The sequence below is a fragment of the Rattus rattus genome, chromosome 17 (assembly GCF_011064425.1).
Source record: "Rattus rattus isolate New Zealand chromosome 17, Rrattus_CSIRO_v1, whole genome shotgun sequence".
NCBI classification, from domain to species: domain Eukaryota; kingdom Metazoa; phylum Chordata; class Mammalia; order Rodentia; family Muridae; genus Rattus; species Rattus rattus.
Genome location: NC_046170.1, coordinates 22,609,432 through 22,616,034, shown reverse-complemented (window position 1 = coordinate 22,616,034; position 6,603 = coordinate 22,609,432). Strand labels below are relative to the sequence as shown.

General features: G+C 39.7%; 1 pseudogene; it reads left to right on the top strand.

Annotated features, from left to right (window-relative positions):
* Positions 1-1,914: 1,914 nt before the first annotated feature.
* LOC116886651 lies at positions 1,915-2,530 on the top strand (annotated as a pseudogene).
* Positions 2,531-6,603: the final 4,073 nt, after the last annotated feature.

Genomic DNA, 6,603 nt, shown 5'->3' with positions numbered 1-6,603 from the left:
TCTACAGTTATGAGAAGCATATTTTAAAGTATAGAGAATATTTATTATTGATGGGCATTATTGTTCTGTCCTTGCCACTACACCTATTGAGCGTCTACCTTCTAAAACACTTTGTGAAAGCTAGTCTTAGGTCATTAATTAATTTACTTCATATTCCATGTCAAAATAACAAAGCTATTTGTACTCATAATACATTACACCAGAAACATAGCCAAGCAAAAAAATAGTTAAAACCTTTACATAATGTAGGTATATATTATTTTTGTAAAATCATTTCTTAAAACTCATGAGCAAAAAACAATCCCAATGCAAAAGTAAAGTGATATATAAATAATAGTATATATTAAAAGTGAACATATTTTAAATGTACAAGCAGAATACTAAAAAGTATATAGAAAAGGTCTTTCTGTGAACACTTTTAGAGTTTTTATATAACGAGCATGTTTTTAATATAAAATATGATATCTAACATTACTTAATGAATACTAATCACATCTAAAATTTCCATTTTGTTTTGTTCTTTGTGGAAAGTCACCATGCTGCCTGAGTTTGACTCATGGTAGCCCTCATTCACCCTCACCCTTCAGACCACTGGTGTTACAGGTATGGATCCACTACGACCAGTATAAAGTATAATTTTTCATAGCTGCAAAACACTCTGTATAGATGTACAAGTCACCACAATGGTGTTTGTTAGATATTTAAAATATTTGCATTTTATATACACATTTTAATACTCAGCTCAATAAACACTTATCAGAATTTCTATCCTAAAATAAGTTAGCAAGCAAAAGGCTGTGAATAATGTTAAAGTGCTCAACCAAGAGACAACCAATTTACACACCCACAGCAGTACAGAAAATGAGCATATTTTCAACAAGACAGGGATTTGAATTCTTTTTAAAAGCCTTAATTTCAAGAAGTAAATAAGTAAAGCATAAATTGAACTTCAATTTGCAGTGAAGATTTAAATTGCAAATCTTTGGTTTACCTGTTCATCTGTGGCCACTTGGGTGTGAGGTTTTTAGAACCAGCTTCCCAGGCAAACAACCTGAGACCAAGGCTCTGGGAGCCAAATAACACCCATGCACAGCTAATGTACTGCTTCCTGAATTGTTTTTAATGTTATCCTTGAGCTTGTAGAGAGTTTGGTGAAGCCATGGAATACACACTGAGGCAGAACTGATATATGCAAGAAGCATATTCTTTGAGTTTATCTGCATAATGTATTCCTAGTGTCCCAACAGCACAGTTTTCAGAGTTCAGTTATACTTGCAGTTAGTGCAAGCAAGCATTTTACATCCACAAGTGAGTAATGCTCCCAACCCTAGAGAGCCATAGGAACTTTCTTTAAGTGCAGAAAAAGGGTAAACCGGTCTTAGATGCACAAGCAACCAAGGAACCCACCATTGAGTCCTTTCTTCACGTGTTACTTCCCAATATTAGCTAACCACTAACATGAAAATGGCATAAAGGAAAAATGTCAAAGCCTGCTCCTTTTAACGTAACTGTAGCCATTTTGTATTCAGTCTCCATTTTATTCATAAGGTAAAATTAAGTTCATGTTCTCAGACTCCACTTCCCAGAAGTAATTATCTACAGCTGACACTGAAAAACTCCCCCCAAATAGTACTCGTATAGTTGTAATACTCATGCTCTGTTATTGCCACACTCTGAAACTCCCCTGTTTACCACTTGTTCACCTCTTCACTTAGGACCAATCACCTTAAAGGTTAGCTGATAATACTTTTTCTAGTTAGCAAAAAATGAAGTACTGCCTCCACCCTTACCTTCTGCATTTCTGAACCTGGTTTTTCCAATAAAAAGCCTGCCCTACTCCCACCTGCCCCTTCCTCGGACTCGGAAAGAGATGGGTGCCCCTATCAGCATACTGTTTTTTGGCCACCTGACATCATGCCTCCCAAGAGGGAAGCTCCTGTGAAGAAAACAGCAGGGCCCTCCATCTCGAAGCCTGCTGCTAAGTCTACGGTAGGGACCCCTTTAGCCAAGATCAAGGCTGAGGCAGCTATACCCCCAGATCCCTGCAAAAAAGTCAGGAGCCCCCAATGGATCTCTCCAAAGTGGTGATCAAGTTTATCAAGGACCAGCTGGAGGAGATCAGAGAGACCTTTGAGCTGTTTGACTGAGTAGAAGACGAAAAGATCCTGTACAGGCAATGTGGCGACCTGATGAGGGCCCTGGGCCAGAACCCTAACAACACTGAAGTGCTCAAGGTCCTATGGAACCCCGAAGTCCCCACGTGTAGACTTTGAGACGTTCCTGCCCATGCTGCAGGCAGTGGCCAAGAACTGTGACCAAGGCACATATGAGGACTACCTAGAGGGGCTTCGTGTATTTGACAAAGAGGGCAACAGCAAAGTCATGGGAGCAGAGCTCAGGCATGTTCTTCAGAAAGAAGATGACTGAGGAAGAAGTAGAGACTGTTCTGGCAGGTCAGGAGGACAGCAATGTCGGCATCAACTATGAGGCCTTCCTGAAGCGCATTCTCCAACCCCTAGTATCATCTTGAGAGGCAAGGGTCCTCGATCAACCAGACAGAAGCACAGGCAGTGCGTTTCTGTCCAAAGGGCTGGACAACTCCGCCCCCACCCCCAGAACACCCCTTTCCCCCAACCCTACAGTATCAGAAATTTGCCTCACCCCCTAAGTGGCCAGAAGCACGTTCCTGCCACTAAGAGGCACTTACAATTTTGAAATAAAAACATGGTAACCGCTTTGGAAAAAAAAAAAAAAGAAAGAAAGAAAGAAAAAAGCCTGCCCTGAGAACAAACTGGCATCACAGCTTGGTTTCCAAGTCCTCTGTGATCTTGACTGATCAGTTTTGGGGTGTACGTTCAATAAACCTCTTGATGAAGTGAGATCGGTGTTTGTATGGTTTATGTGTTGAATCCTGAACCCCCCCAAAAAAGAGAAAGAGAAACCCTGCTAGAATCATATCTGGACTGAGAGAGTTGACCAGCCCAATGTGAGTAAATTAAAGCAATGAGCAGATGTGTCAGCGTTTCCATCACTGTGAACAGTCACTATGACCAAGGCAATTCCCGTAAAGGACAACAGTTAATTGGGTCTGGCTTACTGATTCAGAGGTCCAGTCTTATCATAGAACTCAACAAAATATAACTAAGAAACAAAAGATAAAAGGTAAAAAAAAACTTGAAAGAAGCCATCACCTTCAAAGGTTAAAGAAGCAACAGCACAATGAAGAAATATATGAAACAGTGAAGAAGACAAGTGAAAATGCTTTTCAAACCTTAGCTATTTTACTGTAACATTCAGGGGTTCAAAACAAACCAAGGATGGAAACATTCTCATGTCTCTCATGTTACTGAAAGAAACACTGCATTCAAAAGCTTGGGAGATGATGGCTACATTTACTACATTGACTGTGGGAGGCCTTTGTGAGCTTCACACTTGAATTCACTGTGTTAATCTCACTTTATAAAACTGGATCGACGGAAAGTGTGGAGTACAATACCTGTGCTTCAGAGCAGAGTTTAGGGAGCCAGACAAAGCTTGGTGGCATAGGTTAGCACGAGTGAGGCCCTGGGTTCAAAACCGAAGCACCAGAAAAACGTATAATCTTAAAGATAAATGTCAGGAATGCTTCCCAGGTTCTAAAGTGATCATGACCTAGAATGTGAAACACTGTGGAAAAGGGGACCAGTTTTACTCTGCATGGGAGAATGGAAATGGGTGGCAAGGTTGATAATGAGTTTGATTTAGACAAGCTGAGCCTCAGGATTAAGATAAAAATGAAAAGATTGTTACCATTGCTTATACATGCAAATACTGAAGGCTATATCTGAGGCTAGAGATGATGTCAATATACAGATTATATTTGTTGTTTAAAGTGGTATAAATAATATACCTCTGTGGGTTTTTGTAGTGGTGGTGGTGGTGGTTTGGTTTTGTGTTTGTTTGCTTATTTGTTTTGTTTGTCCTAATTTGTGCTGAAGATCAGAAAGTACCAATCTGTCCCCCTACTAGACATTTAGTAGATGAAGACTTCATTATTCATGCCTCTGATTATTCCAGCCCACTGGGCTGCAAAAGTCATAATGGAAATAGTTACTGAAGGATCCAGGGATGTAGCTCAGTGTATAGCACTATGCATGGGTGAGATATCCTCAGCTTAGGCTCCAGCACTTTTGGTGGGGTTGGGGAGGATGATAATGGTTACTGATGAATCAATTTTATAAAATTAGTAATGACCCAAAGTTTCTGTGTGTTCAAAATCATCTAGTATCTCTGCCCACTTTCTCAGTCTTTCTGAGAATATATATATATATGTATATATATATATGCTAATAACAAGGCAAATGTGAGCAAATTAAATTCATAATTCTAATGAAGAATACTATAAGACTTTCTGATGTTTAGAAAGGGGATGTCTAAGAACCATTTAAGCCAGTAGTTCTCAACCTCCAGGAGTTGAGCAACACTTTTACAGGGGTCTCCAAAGACCATCAGTTCCTAAAACCATGTTTCCCAATGGTCTTAGGAACTGGGACACCACTCGGCTATCCATCTACATGTGAATATGCCCACATGCAAATATACCCACATATGAGTTCCTGACGTGATGATATCATCATTGTGTCAAACCCATCATATGCATCCTGAACAAATCCTGGTGTATATGACAGAGTTGGTATCATAATGTAGACCAGTCACACATGTATAGAGAGCAGCAACTGTGTTAAAAGCAGCAGTGTTGGAGGTAAAATGATACTTCATGAATTATAATTACTGGGTAAACATAAAATCATGTTCTGCAAAATCCTCAACTACTGATATATATACATATATAATGGGAACTTAATCTGGATACCAATTGGTCTTTTTACAGTCAGCTGTGGTTGATGTGACTACTGCTCTCTTGTGACAGTAACGAGGTGATATTGAATAAGAAAACAGAAAATAGTAAGTCAGAAAACGTTAATGAACTGAATCGACTAAGTCATGTGTCATCTTTTGTATTATTAAAGCTATTGTTCTATATTATTTTCATTAGAAAACCATCCCATGACAGTGGATTGTGTAGAGAAGAATGTTAAGTAAAAATAATATAGTGACTTTTTTTTACAGTTTCATTTCACCTCAGTAAATACAGCATAAAGTGAGAAACTGCAATGTTTCTTGTCATAAAGTTCTATCAGCAGAATCTATGAAGCCAAACAAACTAAAACACCATTTTGGTAGCAAACATCTGAGCTTTGCCAAGAAGGATACCGACTACTTTAGAAGCAAAGCCAATAGATTCAAAAACTCCAGACTTGACATTGGTCACAAGAACCACAAACAAACACAGCAGCCATTAAACCTTCATATTTGGTAGCACTCGATCACCAGAGCTCTGAAACCTCACAGTGTTGCTGGAGATTTACTGTTGCCAGCAGCCAAAGGAGTTATGATTAAAGCTGATTTGTTATGCAGTTGAATATAGCCTCCTTATTGTTAGACACTGTCCACAGAAGAATAGATGACATATCTGTTGATACTCTTAATCAGGTTCAAATTTTATTATTCAGCTCCATGAGTATACAGGTGTGAACTGTTCACAGTTACTGGTTTACATAATGTATGTTAATGATGGTGACTTTAAAGTTTCTTCCCTGAAATCCTCCTGAGATGGCAATGACTGCACCTGATACATTTGGCACACTTAGTTCATTCCTGAAAGATCCTAAGATCTCTTAGGGAAAGGTTGGTGGTGTTTGCAGAGGCAGTGCTCCAGCTATGCTGGGATGACAATCAGGATTTCAGAGTTTGGTCCTGAATGAGTCACCAAAAGTCACCGGAACTTACTGTAAGATTTGTCAGCAAATGTTAACGATGAAGATGCTGCAATAAGAGTTACAAGAAGTGAAAAGTGTCATAAGTTCTGTACATTTTGTAAAGGTGGATACTTGAAGTAGTTTTTACATCTGTGCAACAAGTCAGACAGCAAACAAAGCACATTGAAGTGAGACAGTGGTCAACAGGAAATGTTTCAAAACATGTTTTTGAACTCATAGTGAACTATTTGGGTTTTGGCTTTTTTTGTTTGCTTTGGGTTTTTTTGGTTTGGGGGGGCATTTTTCTTTTATTGGATATTTTTTATTTATATTTGAAATGTTGTTCCCTTTCCCAGTTTCCCCTCCAGAAACCTGCTATGCCATTCCTGTTCCCCTTGCTTCTATGAAGGTGCTTCCCCACCCAACCTCCCAGTCCCTACCACCTCACTGCCATGACATTTCCCCTAAGCTGGAGTTTCCAGTCTTGGCAGGACCAAGGGCCTCTCCTCCCATTGATGCCTGACAAGGCCATCCTCTGCTACATATGCAGCTGGATCATAGGTCCATCCATGTGTTCTCTTAGGATGGTGGTTTAGTCCCTGGGAGCACCGGGGTGTCTAGTTAGGTGATATTATTGTTCTTCTTAAGGTGTTGCAAACCCCTTAAGCTCCTTCAGTCCTTTCTCTAACTCCTCCATTGGGGACTCGATTCTCAGTCCAAGAGCTGGCTGTGAGCATATGCATGTGTATTTATCAGACTCTGGCAGAGCTTCTCAGGAGACAGCTATATCAGGCTCCTGTCAGCA